Genomic DNA, 16,999 nt, shown 5'->3' with positions numbered 1-16,999 from the left:
GGCCCCGCCGGCGTCATGTCGCCGGTGGGTTTGACCTGTTTGACCTGGGGTTTGACCCCCCAGGGTCACTGACGCGTGGGCCCCGTCGGCCAGGTGGTCAGATTAGTGCTAATCACCGCTTAATTAACCCCCCTGACACTGACAGTGGGCCCCAGCGCCACTAACCCCTAATTAGGAATAAATTAAACCTGTTAAACCCCCCTGTCACTGACGTGTGGACCCCACACGTCAGGTTTGACCTCAGCCAGCCACAGTTGACCACTGACGTCATGCTGACGTCATGCTGGCGCAATATATATATTTCTGGATTTAATTTAAATCAGGAAATTCCAGAATATTATTTAAAACTTCAAAAATTCATAACTTTTATTCTGTAACTCCAAATTGGACAAATTATATATGAAAAATGATCAGAAAAATCCAATCTATCCATTTGTACTATTTTCATGCATGATCTAACAAGTTAAATTGATGTTTTAAGCAGAACAAGGAAAAGCACTTTAAAAGGCCATGTTTGAGTTTGAAATTTGAATCTTTGATTCAAATTTGTTCAAACCCTTCTGGTTATAGTTGCATTAGCCCAACACACTCATATTGCCATGTTTCATGCATGCATCATATTGTTGCACATTGTTTGGTGATGGTTGTGTATTGATGTCCTTTGCGACAGGTTCTGCCTCCGAGGAGTACCGTGATTACCCTAACAAAGAACCGTATCAGTGCATCGAACCATCAGGCAAGCAACCAACCATTTGATCATATCGATACAATCCCATGTTCTCGCTCCTGCTCTCTTTTACTGCATTAAGACAACGCGTTTCAAACTGCTGTGTGCTACGGTAGTTGAACCCATTTCCTCTGCATGACCTGTCATTGCCACAGTAACTAGATGAAACCCACTAGCATGTGTAGGAGTTGATTGAGCCATATGTATGTGTTGTTCCTACCTTGCTATGCCTGCTATGCTTAGAGTCTTGTCAGGTCTGGTTCATCTGGGTGATGGCTAGAGTGAAATGATTATGTCGGTAATGAGAGTGGTGTGGTGAACACGATTTGGTAAAGGTATCGATGAGAGGCCATGTAGGAGTACATGGTGGGTTGTTTCATTGAAGCCGACCTTAAGCACTGAGATCTGTATGTGTGATTTAAGATACAGCTACTACCATGCATTGGGCCCTGAAATATGACCCCACTCGACTTCTTATTCACCCTAGCTCTTTGTCCAGGAGTTGCAAGTAGTTTCTGGTGTTTGTAGTCTACTGGAGGCCGTGGACAGCGCTGACCGTAGGGGTGGGCTGTGATGCGGTAGGTACGTGGCCGGGTGTACCGAATACCCGTTAGGTATCTCGGGAACCCTGTTCACATCGTTCGGGGCCGTATGGGAAACCTCGGCCGGACTCCCTGCGGATGGAACCTGGATAGGCGATAAACCTGGACTAGAGGCTTAAGTGTTTAGGTAGGTCGTGGTCTACACCCACGTCGGCTTTCGCTTGAAGTCTGCCGAGCACATGTCGTGTGCAGACGCTAAGTGGTGGAAACATGTATGAAGAAGTACACCCCTGCAGGGTTATCATAATCTATTCGAATAGCCGCGTCCGCGGTAAAGGACTACTTGGTTGCCTATACAGTTCATAGACAAGTAAATGGAAACTGCTATAAGCCTCAAGATAAGTGTGAGTGCCGAGGATGGCTCTTCCGTAGGAAGGCGGAGGTGGATCCTCGGTAGTGTATTGAAGTGGTGAGTAGTGGACTCGTGTGCACAAAACCATTTCAAGTTGAGGTATCGTAGAATAGTCTAGCCAAGAGTCAAAGCTGGCTTGCTGCGATAACTCCACCAACCCTTCTTGATAATATGCATGTATGTAGGATCTGATGTAAGTCTTGCTGAGTACCTTTGTACTCATGTTGCTATAATCTACATTTTTACAGAAGACGCTGCAACCCCTTCTGATGGGTTCTATGTAGACGTTGACATCAACGAGTAGGCTAAAGACCCGGGTGGTGACCCTGAGCTTGTGAAGGACCACGTAGTATAGCTAGGCTTTCCAAGCCTCTTTTATTTTACTAGTTGTCTGTACTCAGACAATGTACTTCCGCTGCTGGTTTGTATGACTGTATGACTTGAGTGTTGGGTCGTGAGACCCGTACCTTTGTGTATGTTATGTATGGCTCCCTGAGCCTTAAATAAAGTACTTGTGCCGTAGAGTCATGTTGTGATGCTTCGTTGTATTTGCACATATCGAGCATATTGTGTGTATGATTGTAATGCTTGGTATGTGTGGGATCTGACTATCTAGTTGTTTATCTTTAGTAGCCTCTCTTACCGGGAAATGTCTCCTAGTGTTACGCTGAGCCATGGTAGCTTGCTACTGCTCTGGAACACTTAGGCTGGCCGGCATGTGTCCTTCTTCATTCCTGTGTCTGTCCCTTCGGGGAAATGTCACGCTTTGTGTACCGGAGTCCTGTTAGCCCGCTACATCCCGGTTTACCGGAGTCCTGCTAGCCCAGTGCTACAGCCCGGACCCACTTGCTGATGACCGACACGTTCGAAGCTGGGTCATGGATGCCTGTCCCTGTAAGTCTGTGCCACTTTGGGTTTACGACTAGTCATGTCAGCCCGGGCTCCTTATCATATGGATGCTAGCGACACTATCATATACGTGAGCCAAAAGGCGCAAACGGTCCCGGGCAAAGGTAAGGCGACACCCGTGGGGATACCGTGCGTGAGGCCGCAAAGTGATATGAGGTGTTACCGGCTAGATCGATGTGACATCGAGTCGGGGTCCTGACAGCGTTGGCATTAGAGCCGGACTGCCTGTAGGTTCTCCAAGCCAAACTGGTCGATGTTGAGTCTAGAAATTCTTTAGTTATATGTAGGGGAATTGTTTGTGGGTTGGAACATAAGGCTCTTTTTACTCCTCTATCTTGTGACATTCTGATCTGAGTCAGTCCATTCTTCCACCGGGGGTTAAGGAATTAGGACCTATTCTCTCTATCAGGATCACGTGTTACTAATCAGTAGTACCTTATAAGTTTGATGGATACAAGCCTAGTTCAGTTCTACTACCACATGATGTTGTTAGAATGGATTCAGAACTTTGATATGATGATGCTGAGTGTGTATGAAATCCTTTGTCAAATGTCTCAAAATCCTTCTTGAGCATTTACAGCTGTTATGCTGCCAAAATTTTGCTAGAAATTCTAATGCCTTTGCATTATGATTGTGCTTTCAGATGGCCACTCGCGACCTCAATCAAGTGGTTCGCCTGACTCGATGCCTAGATGTACCTGGCCATACTGCCAAGTTGGTCAGGGTAATGACTGAGGCTGGATACCGCTGGTATCCTGAGTACACGGTCGAAGAGCAATTTCGAGACTTTAATCAAAGCCAGTATCTCTGCACTGTCAGGATATTTCCATCTTATCCTGGGTCCACCGAGCCCCTTCACTGCTCCTATGGACTCGGGGTTACTATTGAGATGGCTGTGCAGGACGCCACCTACTCTATGATGACCATTATGCGAGTCAGATCTGGTCTATTTCGGGACTCTGATTTCCGGTATATGCCAGGATCACTTCCGGGAGCACAAGGGTATCTCCAGGCTATCTATGCTGACCCCACTCAGGAGGATTCACGGACTCGCACCACTGCTGAGATGCTCGAGGATAAGGACCGTGAAAATCGGGCCTTGAGGTTAGAGCTCTTCAATACCCGTGCTGACCACTGGGCCACTTTGACTCGGTTCGCACCGGCGGTGCAAGCTGGATATTCAGATATGCGTGATCTCTATCCTGTGAGATCTGCTCTGCCAGACGTGATGGGTTGGCGTGATGTAGGAGGCATCACCCCACCTCGCGGTCCCCGCATGCCACCGTCTGTTGGTCCAAGACCTCATCCTAGCCCCTATGGTCCACAAGCTCCGCGAGATCGTCTGTTTCCGGATGATCATGTTGAGCTTCCAGGCTATGGAGGTGACTTCTACGAGGACTACTACGGATCGGTCTGAGTTAGTGGTTGTATCACTAGTTCGCACTAGCTGTGTCGTCTATCGTCCCGCGTGACTCGTGGGATATGACCTAGTTTGTACTCTTTCCGGAGGTGTAGAAAAATAATGTATAGGAGGTTGGGATGCCTTCGATGAGATGTAATCCTCTTTTCACCGTAATAGTACTTTGTTTGGTCTTGTACTAAACCCTGTATGGTGTGTATGACGATGGAATAAAAGAAGCAGTTTCTGTATCTACCATGTCATACGGATGATCATCTTGCATTCCGAGTTATTCCTTACATTTTGTATCCTATGTCGGAATTTTATCATCCTGACTAAATCATTGTCTTGTTTACCTAGGATGGTCAACACACGCGCTAACCCTGCTTCTCAAGAGCAGGCCGAAGGCAGTGAAGTCAGGGATGCAAATCTGCCTCATCCTCCTTCACTAGCCGAGGTTATGATGGAAGCTGAGAGAAACAAGCGGGAGACCAACCGTTTGTTGGAGCGTATTGAACAGAACACAGCACACCATCAGAGGACTAACGTGGTGTCACTCAGTGATTTTATCAAATTACATCCACCCACGTTCCACCACTCCGTCGAGCCTCTCGACGCTGATGACTGGCTTCGCAGTATCGCTCACAAACTGCGTTCCGCGCTGGTAGCGGAGGCTGACAAGGTCACCTTTGCTGCATATCATCTTGAAGGCCCCGCCAGTCTATGGTGGGAGAATTATGGAGCTATGCGCCCAGCGGGCCATGTCACTACTTGGGCTGAATTCAGCGAGGCTTTCCGTGAACATCACATTCCGGAGGGTCTCATGGACCGTAAACGTGAGGAATTTTGCAGTTTCACCCAAGGCCGACTCTCGGTGGATGTTTACAGCAGGGAGTTTGGTAACCTCGCACGATATGCAACTGAGGAAGTGTCTACTGATGCCAAGAAGCAAGCAAGGTTCCGTAAGGGCCTTAGTCCTGAGCTTCGCCGTGACCTCCGTCTGCATGAGTGCACATCTTTTCAGAAACTTGTCAACAAAGCCATCAGTGCTGAAACTGGTCAGACTGACTATGACGCAACACGCAAGCATGGCCGTGATATGGGTTCCTCATCCGGTGCTGGTCCTCAGAAGCGCCGCGTGTGGGTACCCAACACCGCCCTGCCACCCAGGTTCACACCGAGGCCATCCTTCCAGGCGCCTCGCCCCGTTCAACAGTCTGCACCGGCCAAGCCCTATGGGGGTCCAACCAACAATGCTCCTCCACGTACCAGTTCCGTGACTTGTTTCAAGTGTGGGGAATCTGGTCACTATATGCCTGAGTGTCCCCAGACCAACCCCAACCAGTCTGCTAAAGCTGTTGGCCGTGGCAAGCCGACAGGGAAAGTGTTCCACGCCAAGCCGGTCACCGCTTCACGTGGCCATGTCAACCGTATCTCTGCCGAAGAAGCTCAAGAGGATCCCAACGTCGTTCTCGGTATGCTTCTTGTTAATTGCCACCCAGCATCTGTTCTTTTCGATACAGGAGCCTCTCATTCTTTTATATCCGAAAATTATGCTCGTTTGCATAACGTTGCATTCTGTGACATGCCATCCACTATGGAAATTTCTACTCCTGGTTCTAGATGGCAGACCTCTAGGGTAAGTTATGGAAATGAAATCCAAGTCGACAGACTTGTTTTCCTCGCGTCTTTGATAGCCCTTAAATCTTCAGATATTAATATCATTCTGGGTATGGACTGGATGTCGGCTCATCAAGCCAAAATTGATTGCTTCTCTAGGACTGTTCAACTCACCCATCCTTCGGGGAAGATAGTCAATGTCTTGACCCGAATAGCCAAGCGACAGTTATTTTCTCTTAACGCCAGCCCTTTGCCAGACCTTGAGGACGTTCCGGTAGTCCGTGACTTCCCGGATGTCTTTCCAGAGGAATTGCCAGGTGTTCCACCTGACAGGGATGTTGAGTTCGTAATAGACCTCATTCCAGGAACCGTTCCGATTGCTAGAAGACCTTATAAGATGGCACCACTAGAACTAGCCGAGCTTAAGAAACAACTCGATGAGTCCTTGAAAAAGGGTTTCATCCGACCTAGTTCATCTCCGTGGGCTTGCCCCGTCCTATTCGTCAAGAAGAAGGATGGTACGGACCGGATGGTTGTAGATTACCGACCTGTCAATTTGGTCACAATCAAGAACAAATATCCGCTTCCCAGGATCAACGACCTGTACGATCAGCTCGCTGGATCCTCAGTCTTTTCCAAGATGGATTTGAGGTTGGGCTACCATCAAATCAAAATCAGAAATGGGGACATTCCTAAAACGGCCTTTGTTACTCGTTATGGCCAATACGAGTACACTGTCATGTCCTTCGGTTTAACCAACGCTCCAGCCACCTTTTCTCGGTTAATGAACTCAATCTTCATGGAGTATTTGGATAAATTCGTCGTGGTTTACCTCGATGATATACTCATCTATTCCAAGAACGAGGAAGAACATGCCGAACATCTAAGGCTAGTGTTGAAGAAACTTCGAGAGCATCGCCTTTATGCCAAATTTTCTAAATGTGAATTCTGGTTGTCAGAAGTGACCTATCTGGGTCATGTAATATCTGGTAAAGGTATTGCTGTTAACCCTGAGCGAGTTCAAGCCGTCCTTAATTGGACTCCACCTGAATCGGTCAAGCAAGTTCGGAGTTTTCTGGGCTTAGCGAGCTATTGTCGTCGCTTTGTCGAGAACTTCTCCAAAGTTGCTAAACCTCTAACCGAACTCCTCAAGAAAGATAAGAAGTTCGAGTGGACTCCACAATGTGAGCACAGCTTTCAGGAACTGAAAAGACGCCTGACTTCTGCTCCCGTACTGGCACCGCCAGACTTCTCCAAGGACTTTGTTATCTACTGCGACGCCTCGCGACAAGGACTAGGTTGCATTCTCATGCAAGATCGACACGTAATTGCTTACGCTTCACGGCAATTGCACCCACATGAGGAGAATTATCCTACTCATGATCTAGAGCTTGCAGCCGTAGTCTATGCACTTAAGACCTGGCGACATTACCTCCTCGGTAATCGTTGCGAAATATTCACTGATCACCAAAGTCTGAAGTACATTTTCACCCAACCGGATTTGAATCTCAGGCAAAGATGTTGGGTTGAGTTGATCACAGACTTCGACTTAGGAATAACTTACACCCCAGGAAAAGCCAACGTCATGGCTGATGCGCTAAGTCGTAAATCTTATTGTAACAACCTGATGTTACAACAAAGTCAACCGCTTCTCCATGAGGAATTTCGGAAGCTTAACCTTCACATTGTTCCTCAAGGATTTCTTTCCACCTTGGTAGCAAAACCTACTCTTACGGATCAAATCATCGCTGCCCAAAAGCGAGATAAGGGAATATCTAAAATCAAAGAGAACATTGCTAGCGGAGGTGCTAGTTGTTTCTCCACAAATGATCATGGTGTTGTGTACTTTGAGAACCGTCTAGTGGTTCCCAAGAACCAGCATCTACGGCAGTTGATCCTTAAGGAGGCTCATGAATCTCCTCTCACCATTCATCCCGGTAGTACTAAGATGTATCAGGACCTACGCCAGAGGTTCTGGTGGACTAGGATGAAAAGAGAAATTACTCAGTATATTGCTAATTGCGACGTCTGTCGTCGTGTAAAAGCAGAGCATCAACGGCCTGCTGGCACCCTTCAACCCTTAGCTATTCCTGAATGGAAATGGGATAAAATTGGTATGGATTTCATTACCGGTTTTCCCAGGACCAAGAGAGGGAATAATGCTATCTTCGTCGTTGTCGATCGTCTTTCCAAAGTAGCCCATTTCTTACCTGTTCGTGAGAGTATAACCGCTAGTCAGCTGGCAGACTTATACATCTCCCGAATAGTGTCCCTCCATGGTGTTCCCTTGGAAATTAACTCGGATTGAGGAAGTCTTTTCACCTCTCGATTTTGGGAAAGCTTCCAAAATGCTATGGGAACCCGTCTCTCCTTTAGCACCGCCTTCCACCCTCAGTCGAGTGGTCAAGTGGAACGCGTCAACCAAATTCTAGAAGACATGCTTCGAGCCTCTGTTATCTCATTCGGAATGGACTGGGAGAAGTGCCTTCCATTTGCCGAATTCGCTTACAACAACAGCTATCAATCTAGCTTGGGTAAAGCCCCTTTTGAAGTTCTCTATGGACGACGGTGTCGAACACCCCTTAACTGGTCAGAGACCGGGGAAAGACAATTCTTTGGCCCGGATATGATTCAGGAAGCAGAAGAACAAGTTCGTATCATTCGTGAAAAGTTGAAAACAGCTCAATCTCGTCAAAAGAGTCAATATGACCGAAAACATAAGGCTATGACTTTCGAGGTTGACGAGAAGGCTTATCTTCGGGTCACCCCTCTGAAGGGAACCCATCGTTTCGGTATCAAAGGCAAATTGGCTCCTCGTTACATTGGACCTTTTCGCATTCTCGCCAAACGAGGAGAAGTTGCCTACCAGTTGGAACTACCCCCGCACCTCTCCAGAGTCCACGATGTCTTCCACGTTTCTCAACTCAGGCGTTGCTTCTCGGATCCTATCCGTGAAGTGGACCACGAAACGCTTGATCTCCAAGATAATCTTACATATCGAGAGTACCCCATTCGTATTCTCGATCAAACCGAACGTACCACCCGACGTCATAATATCAAGTTTCTCAAAGTTCAATGGTCGCACCATTCTGAGGATGAAGCAACTTGGGAAAGGGAGGATCGTCTTCGACTTGAGTATCCCGCCTTCTTCCCGGAGGAACCCAAATCTCGGGACGAGATTCTTTTGAGTGGGGGTGAGTTGTCACACCCTAGCTAGTCATGCATCAGAGTGTGTGCATCATGTTTAAAATTCCATTTAAATTGAAATGGGGATTTGTGAAACCCTCAGAATCATTTCTGAAAATGATCCAAATAAAAATTTCTCCAAAAAGGTCCAAGAAAATGCTCATGTTGCTCTCTGAAAATATTGGACAGAGATAAAAATCAAACCAATATTTTTAAGAGCTCATAGGTATTTATTTTGGGCATTTGGAATTAATGCATAAATATTTGCATTGGAAATATATTAGTTATATATATTAATATATGTCCAAATATTATGCCAAATATAAAGGAGCTCTGGAATAATATATCTAGCTCCTGCAAAAATTGGTATAAGGTAAATAAATGATTTAATATATTATTTAAATCAAAACAAATGTCAGAAAATTAAAAACAGAAATAATTAAAAGGGAGAAGCTTACCTGGGCTCCTCCCTGTGCAGCCCAGCCAGCTGGCCGGCCCAGCCAGCAGGCGGCCCAGCCCGCCTCCCTCCTCTGTCGTCTTCGTCCTCGACAGAGGGAGGGGAGTGTGGCCGGAGCGCGCGCGCGCCACCGCGCCACGCCACCTGCTCGCCTGCCTGCCTGCCCTCCCCTCCTCGCTCGATGCCCCGGACGACGCCACGCCCTCCCCCCTGCTCTCTCTCACTCTCCCGCGGTTCTTCCCTCCTCTCCCTCGCTCCCTCTCTCACGGCCGAACACCACCGTCGCCGCCGTTCGCCATAGCAGCCGTCACCGGCCACCCCTCGCCCCTCCGTTGAGCTCAGGAGCTCCGCCGCGACCCCCTCTTCCTCCCCACCAAGCCAAGCCTCTCCCGAAGCCCTGCATCGCCGCCACGTTGCCGTTCCCCTCCTCGGCCACCGGAGATCATCGCCGTCGAATCGGGAGCTACCGGACGTCCCCGAGCCCGCTAACCATCCCTGCAGCTCCGCTGTGAGCCACTGACTCGATTCCCCCTTGCCCCGTCGTCCCTAGCCTCCTATAGCTGCCGCCCCCTTGAGCTCCGAAGCTCGCCGCCGCCGTGCCTCGTCGCCGCCGTGGCTGGAGCCGTTGTAGCTCGAAGCCGAGCACACCAACGTGCTCCACACCTCACCAGGAGCACGTAGCACGCACCAACGCCTCCCCTAGCGCCCTGCATCGCCTAACCCGCCGTTGGCCGAACTCCGGCCGCCGCTCGCGAGCTCGCCGTCGTCGGTACCGGCCACCTCAGGCGCGGCCACCACCACCGTTCGACGCGCGGGAGCAAGGGCTCTCCAACGAGCCCAAGCACGGCCTCGCCCGTGCTCTGTAGCGCGTTTCCGCATCGCGCCGCCGTCTCGGGCCCCGCCGGCGTCATGTCGCCGGTGGGTTTGACCTGTTTGACCTGGGGTTTGACCCCCCAGGGTCACTGACGCGTGGGCCCCGTCGGCCAGGTGGTCAGATTAGTGCTAATCACCGCCTAATTAACCCCCCTGACACTGACAGTGGGCCCCAGCGCCACTAACCCCTAATTAGGAATAAATTAAACCTGTTAAACCCCCCCTGTCACTGACGTGTGGACCCCACACATCAGGTTTGACCTCAGCCAGCCACAGTTGACCACTGACATCATGCTGACGTCATGCTGGCGCAATATATATATTTCTGGATTTAATTTAAATCAGGAAATTCCAGAATATTATTTAAAACTTCAAAAATTCATAACTTTTATTCTGTAACTCCAAATTGGACAAATTATATATGAAAAATGATCAGAAAAATCCAATCTATCCATCTGTACTATTTTTATGCATGATCTAACAAGTTAAATTGATGTTTTAAGCAGAACAAGGAAAAGCACTTTAAAAGGCCATGTTTGAGTTTGAAATTTGAATCTTTGATTCAAATTTGTTCAAACCCTTCTTGTTATACTTGCATTAGCCCAACACACTCATATTGCCATGTTTCATGCATGCATCATATTGTTGCACATTGTTTGGTGATGGTTGTGTATCGATGTCCTTTGCGACAGGTTCTGCCTCCGAGGAGTACCGTGATTACCCTAACGAAGAACCGTATCAGTGCATCGAACCATCAGGCAAGCAACCAACCATTTGATCATATCGATACAATCCCATGTTCTCACTCCTGCTCTCTTTTACTGCATTAAGACAACGCGTTTCAAACTGCTGTGTGCTACGGTAGTTGAACCCATTTCCTCTGCATGACCTGTCATTGCCACATTAACTAGATGAAACCCACTAGCATGTGTAGGAGTTGATTGAGCCATATGTATGTGTTGTTCCTACCTTGCTATGCCTGCTATGCTTAGAGTCGTGTCAGGTCTGGTTCATCTGGGTGATGGCTAGAGTGAAATGATTATGTCGATAATGAGAGTGGTGTGGTGAACACGATTTGGTAAAGGTATCGATGAGAGGCCATGTAGGAGTACATGGTGGGTTGTTTCATTGAAGCCGACATTAAGCACTGAGATCTGTATGTTTGATTTAAGATACAGCTACTACCATGCATTGGGCCCTGAAATATGACCCCGCTCGACTTCTTATTCACCCTAGCTCTCTGTCCAGGAGTTGCAAGTAGTTTCTGGTGTTTGTAGTCTACTGGAGGTCGTGGACAGCGCTGACCGTAGGGGTGGGCTGTGATGCGGTAGGTACGTGGCCGGGTGTACCGAATACCCGTTAGGTATCTCGGGAACCCTGTTCACATCGTTCGGGGCCGTATGGGAAACCTCGGCCGGACTCCCTGCGGATGGAACCTAGATAGGCGATAAACCTGGACTAGAGGCTTAAGTGTTTAGGTAGGTCGTGGTCTACACCCACGTCGGCTTTCGCTTGAAGTCTGCCGAGCACATGTCGTGTGTAGACGCTAAGTGGTGGAAACATGTATGAAGAAGTACACCCCTGCAGGGTTATCATAATCTATTCGAATAGCCACGTCCGCGGTAAAGGACTACTTGGTTGCCTATACAGTTCATAGACAAGTAAATGGAAACTGCTATAAGCCTCAAGATAAGTGTGAGTGCCGAGGATGGCTCTTCCGTAGGAAGGCGGAGGTGGATCCTCGGTAGTGTATTGAAGTGGTGAGTAGTGGACTCGTGTGCGCAAAACCATTTCAAGTTGAGGTATCGTAGGATAGTCTAGCCAAGAGTCAAAGCTGGCTTGCTGCGATAACTCCACCAACCCTTCTTGATAATATGCATGTATGTAGGATCTGATGTAAGTCTTGCTGAGTACCTTTGTACTCATGTTGCTATAATCTATATTTTTATAGAAGACGCTGCAACCCCTTCTGATGGGTTCTATGTAGACGTTGACATCAACGAGTAGGCTAAAGACCCAGGTGGTGACCCTGAGCTTGTGAAGGACCACGTAGTATAGCTAGGCTTTCCAAGCCTCTTTTATTTTACTAGTTGTCTGTACTCAGACAATGTACTTCTGCTGCTGGTTTGTATGACTGTATGACTTGAGTGTTGGGTCGTGAGACCCGTACCTTTGTGTATGTTATGTATGGCTCCCTGAGCCTTAAATAAAGTACTTGTGTCGTAGAGTCATGTTGTGATGCTTCGTTGTATTTGCACATATCGAGCATATTGTGTGTATGATTGTAATGCTTGGTATGTGTGGGATCTGACTATCTAGTTGTTTATCTTTAGTAGCCTCTCTTACCGGGAAATGTCTCCTAGTGTTACGCTGAGCCATGGTAGCTTGCTACTGCTCTGGAACACTTAGGCTGGCCGGCATGTGTCCTTCTTCGTTCATGTGTCTGTCCCTTCGGGGAAATGTCACGCTTTGAGTACCGGAGTCCTGTTAGCCCGCTACAGCCCGGTTTACCGGAGTCCTGCTAGCCCAGTGCTACAGCCCGGACCCACTTGCTGATGACCGACACGTTTGAAGCTGGGTCATGGATGCCTGTCCCTGTAAGTCTGTGCCACTTTGGGTTTACGACTAGTCATGTCAGCCCGGGCTCCTTATCATATGGATGCTAGCGACACTATCATATATGTGAGCCAAAAGGCGCAAACGGTCCCGGGCAAAGGTAAGGCGACACCCGTGGGGATACCGTGCGTGAGGCCGCAAAGTGATATGAGGTGTTACCGGCTAGATCGATGTGACATCGAGTCGGGGTCCTGACAGGTTCACGCACGCACTGAGTCACGATCTACGCCGGTTGCGCGTGTACCCACTTTGTGTCCCCCGGCTATTTAAACTGCCCTTCATTGCCTCTTCTTCTACAGATCCATCTGCGCCTCCAACTTCTCTTCTTCCCCCAAAAGCCCAAGCCGTTCCACTCAGCGAAGTGAGCAGGATGCAGTACAACGGGCCGACATTCCAAGCGCCGCCCATCGTGCCGGAACAGCGGTACCCCGCCAACGTCGTCGTCGAGGAATCCCTCTGCGTGTGGGTGTTCTCCCGCTGGAGGGGAAGCACTGAGCTTGCACGGGGGTTCCTCCGTGCGGGCTTCCACCACCTCCCGGCGGGCTCGCCGCCCATGTTCAACCTCGTGGAGCAGCGTCCCCACGCCAATGCTCTAGTGGTAGGGCTCGTCGTCCACTTCACCAACAGGTTCGATGCCTACTACCTGCTCGGCAAGGTGTATTGGTGTGGGTGCGAGTTCATCGCATTCACGACCTATAACATCTTCACCGACTTCGAGAGCGTCTTCCCCGCTCGCAACCGCATGCACAGCCTCCCGTACTACGTCGGCGACAATGGCCTTGAGGAGGAGGAGTACTGAAGCCGGCGGCGAAGAAGACGGTGAAGCCGGCGGTTAAGGTGAAGACGACGGTGAAGACATGGCGGTGTTGCCCTAGCTACCCTATCTATCTACTATGTAGTGTGAGTTTGGTGTGTGTTTTGCCCGAGCTAGCTACCCTATGTATGTAAGGTTAATTATTAGGGATTATCTATCGGTGTCTATGTAAGAACTTATACTGCACTAGCAACCCTATCTAAGTTAAGTTATGTGTGTTATATTAATGCTTTGTTATGTTTGTATTTTGTTTGTCCCAAGTTTAGACACGGCTAATTGGCGTGGGAAAAATTAACCAAACAAACTAAAAATGATGTGTTTATAGATGCCTTCTAAAAATAAGAATACTTTGGTTTTCAGAAATATTGAAGTATCAAATACTTTGAGATATTTGGCTTTAGTCAAAAGTGTAGTTTTAACTACACTATGTTTGAAGTATATAAAAAATAGGGTTAGACCTCCTTTTCTAATCATGAAGTATTGGTTCGCTAGGCATAATAATACTGCGGTTTGCAAATACTTTGATTCTAAAAAATGAAGGGACCCATAAAGGAAAGCCAAAGAAGTTCCTCCATGAGATAGAAGAGATTGGGCAATCAAATTAATGAAAAAAGCAATTAGAAACAAAAAAGAACAAAGCAATCCTTCCTAAACAAAAAAAGAAACATCGCTTGTTTCTGGGCTTTCTCTTTGGGCCCGCAAACTAGGTTTTTTTAGCAGAACTGACGAACTCGAGGACAAAAGTTTGGCAAGTGCGAGAGAGAAGAGATGAACTTGATGTATATCCCTTGTGCTGCTCAAGTACTACTTACTGTCATCTGACGAGCTAGGGTATGATCCAACACTCGAGGTTATTAGCCAACAAAATAATCCTATCACTGAACTGGTAGTTGTTTTCTGCCGAAACTGAAAGTGTCGAAACTTAACAGTAAACTGCATACATTCAGAGATTGACAGTTGCACTAAACAGAGTTGCATTTGAGATAAACAGATTTGGATTGCTAAACAGTGGCAACAACAATAGACAAACATCGCTAACGAGAGATGGCCATCAAGTAAAAAATTCCTAGAGCAAGTATTCCTAAAGCTATCAGATTGGATTGCTTCTTCAACTCAATAAGCTCCTTGAAGTTCTTGTTCATCTTCTTCAATTCCATCTTCAGTTCGACATCTACCACCGTCGGGTATTCCGGAGGCGCTGCTGCTGCCGGAGCGGCACTGTCACGGGGCAGATTGGACTCGTGGATTGCACTCCCCCTCGAATCCAGCAAGCCCGACCCTTGAAGCCTCTAGATGTAATCATCCATCCACTAGAAATGGTGGCATTTCTTCACGATCTGAAAACGAAATCATGTAACCTAAATCCAAATCTGACAGATTTTTTGAGAAATTAGAGATAAAGGATGCGAGGAAAACTCAGATCTAACCTGCCCCTCCGGCTTGCTCTCGCATTTGACGAACTCGCGCCCAAAGTTCCCATTCTTCTCCTCCTTCGAAGTCAACCGCTTCAGTGGCGCAGTTCGTGGGCAGTCAGTGCATCGAGTCATCGGCACTAGACCATACACCGGCCACGTGGAAGGGGGGGCTGACGAGGAGGTTGACATATCGCCCGAGAGGAAGAAATAGAGGAATTTCTCGAGAGGAAGAAGAACGAGAAGATGGGGAAAGAAACAGAGGAATTGCTCGATCTGCTCGATGCCTTTGTCTGTCAGATGGAGAAGAGGAGAAGGGGAAGCTCTATTGACGATTTGCGACATTGTATTTTGCAGTTTGAATATTTGAACCAACTCTTAACACTGACATGTGGTGGTCATGTGCGAAAAATACAACTTCATATGTAAAGTGGGGCAGATCGTAAAAAACCCGAGAAGGACACTGCAGTAGCCAATCAAGATGCATCACACGGATCGCGCATGCCTGCCCCACATATGACGGGTGGTGTTTGACGCTTGGTAGGATCCGATGGTGCACGTTCGACGCTAGGGTTTGGAGCATTTCTGCGGGGTTATGAGCGAGTCAACGGGGTTATTAGGGTTTGACCAGATTTCAAATGGCCATAACTAAATTAGAAAAAATCGCAAAAATATAAAACAAACGTAGTTCGTCCGTTTATGAGACCTAGTTAACATAAAAAAATATTAACTCGGTATATGGGTGTTTTTTTGAAAAATCATTTTTTGAAGTGATATGTCGAAATCAAGTTCAAATGTTTTTAAAAAATTCAAAAAAAATCAAAATGTTGTAATTCTTGCGCACATAGCCGTCATATGTGACAAGGTCATGAGAAAAAAAAATATAAACTTGGTGTAGGTCATTTTCATGAAAAAAGTCTTCACACAAATGAGCTATCACCTATGAACATTTTCAGAGTTCGTAGAATACGGAGAGAGGGTTTAGGGTTTGAAAAAAATTCAAAGTAATTAAAAAAAATCAGAAAAATCTCCATAGCCTCATTTTGGAGTGAGTAAGAAGGATCTGAACTTACTTTTTCATTTTCGTATCTAAAACGTGTTATTTGATGGTTTTGAAATAAAAGCATGTTTTTTTCAAAAAAAATGTAGTAATATGAATATTAATCAATAAATAGTGAGACTTCGTTTTTACCCTATATATATGGAACAAGTGTTAATAAAAATATATATGCCTAAAAAACTTGATTTCAAATAGGGTTGTTTACCCTAGCTTTTGAGCTCATTTCTAGCACATTTCTCATTCGGACTGTTCACCTACGAATATTGGACTTCAAATGCTCGATCAAATACACCGCACAGAGCAATGAACCTCCAATGTTCAACTTCAAGTTTGACTCGAATCCAAATTTTGGCCCAAATTCAAATATTGATTTAAATTCAAATTTTGATGGAAATTTGAATTCCGACTCAAATAAGAAACCAAAGTAGAAGCAACATTATTACAACTGATAAGTTTTCACAGTAGCTCAAATCTACCAAGTTTAAGATGCCAACATGTTAATACAAATCTACCAAGTTTTAAGCGATCCACTCGCCCTCAAATTGACAACACAAACATTTCCCAACAACTTAATTCAAATTTTTGACTTGCTCCTTGTGTTTGCAGCTGGCTTCGCCGTCTTGCTCCTGGTTTCCCTAGTTGAGATGCTCTTTTCTTTCAGACTCTTGTTCCTTTTGATCTTGGGCTTTACTTGGGGTTTTCCTCGTGGAGGTGCTGATGGAGTAGTTGCACTCGTCGAGCACTTGACAACCATTTGACGGTCATCTATGGGTTCAGTAATCTTTAAAGGCACAATTGGAAAAATTACGCCCTCCTCTTCCTCTCTTATAGATTCAAAACCATCAAAGGCCATGGTTTCAAAATCTTCTGCTTCTTCATCTCTTGGCCTTTCTCCCTAGAGCTGGTAAATAAAATTATAATCCATAGGCAAAAAAGAGAACAAATGCAAACAAAAGGGTAGCTGCATTCTAC

The sequence above is a fragment of the Triticum dicoccoides genome, chromosome 7B (genome assembly GCF_002162155.2).
Source record: "Triticum dicoccoides isolate Atlit2015 ecotype Zavitan chromosome 7B, WEW_v2.0, whole genome shotgun sequence".
In the NCBI taxonomy this organism is placed as follows: Eukaryota; Viridiplantae; Streptophyta; class Magnoliopsida; order Poales; family Poaceae; genus Triticum; species Triticum dicoccoides.
This window is presented reverse-complemented; position numbering follows the sequence as displayed.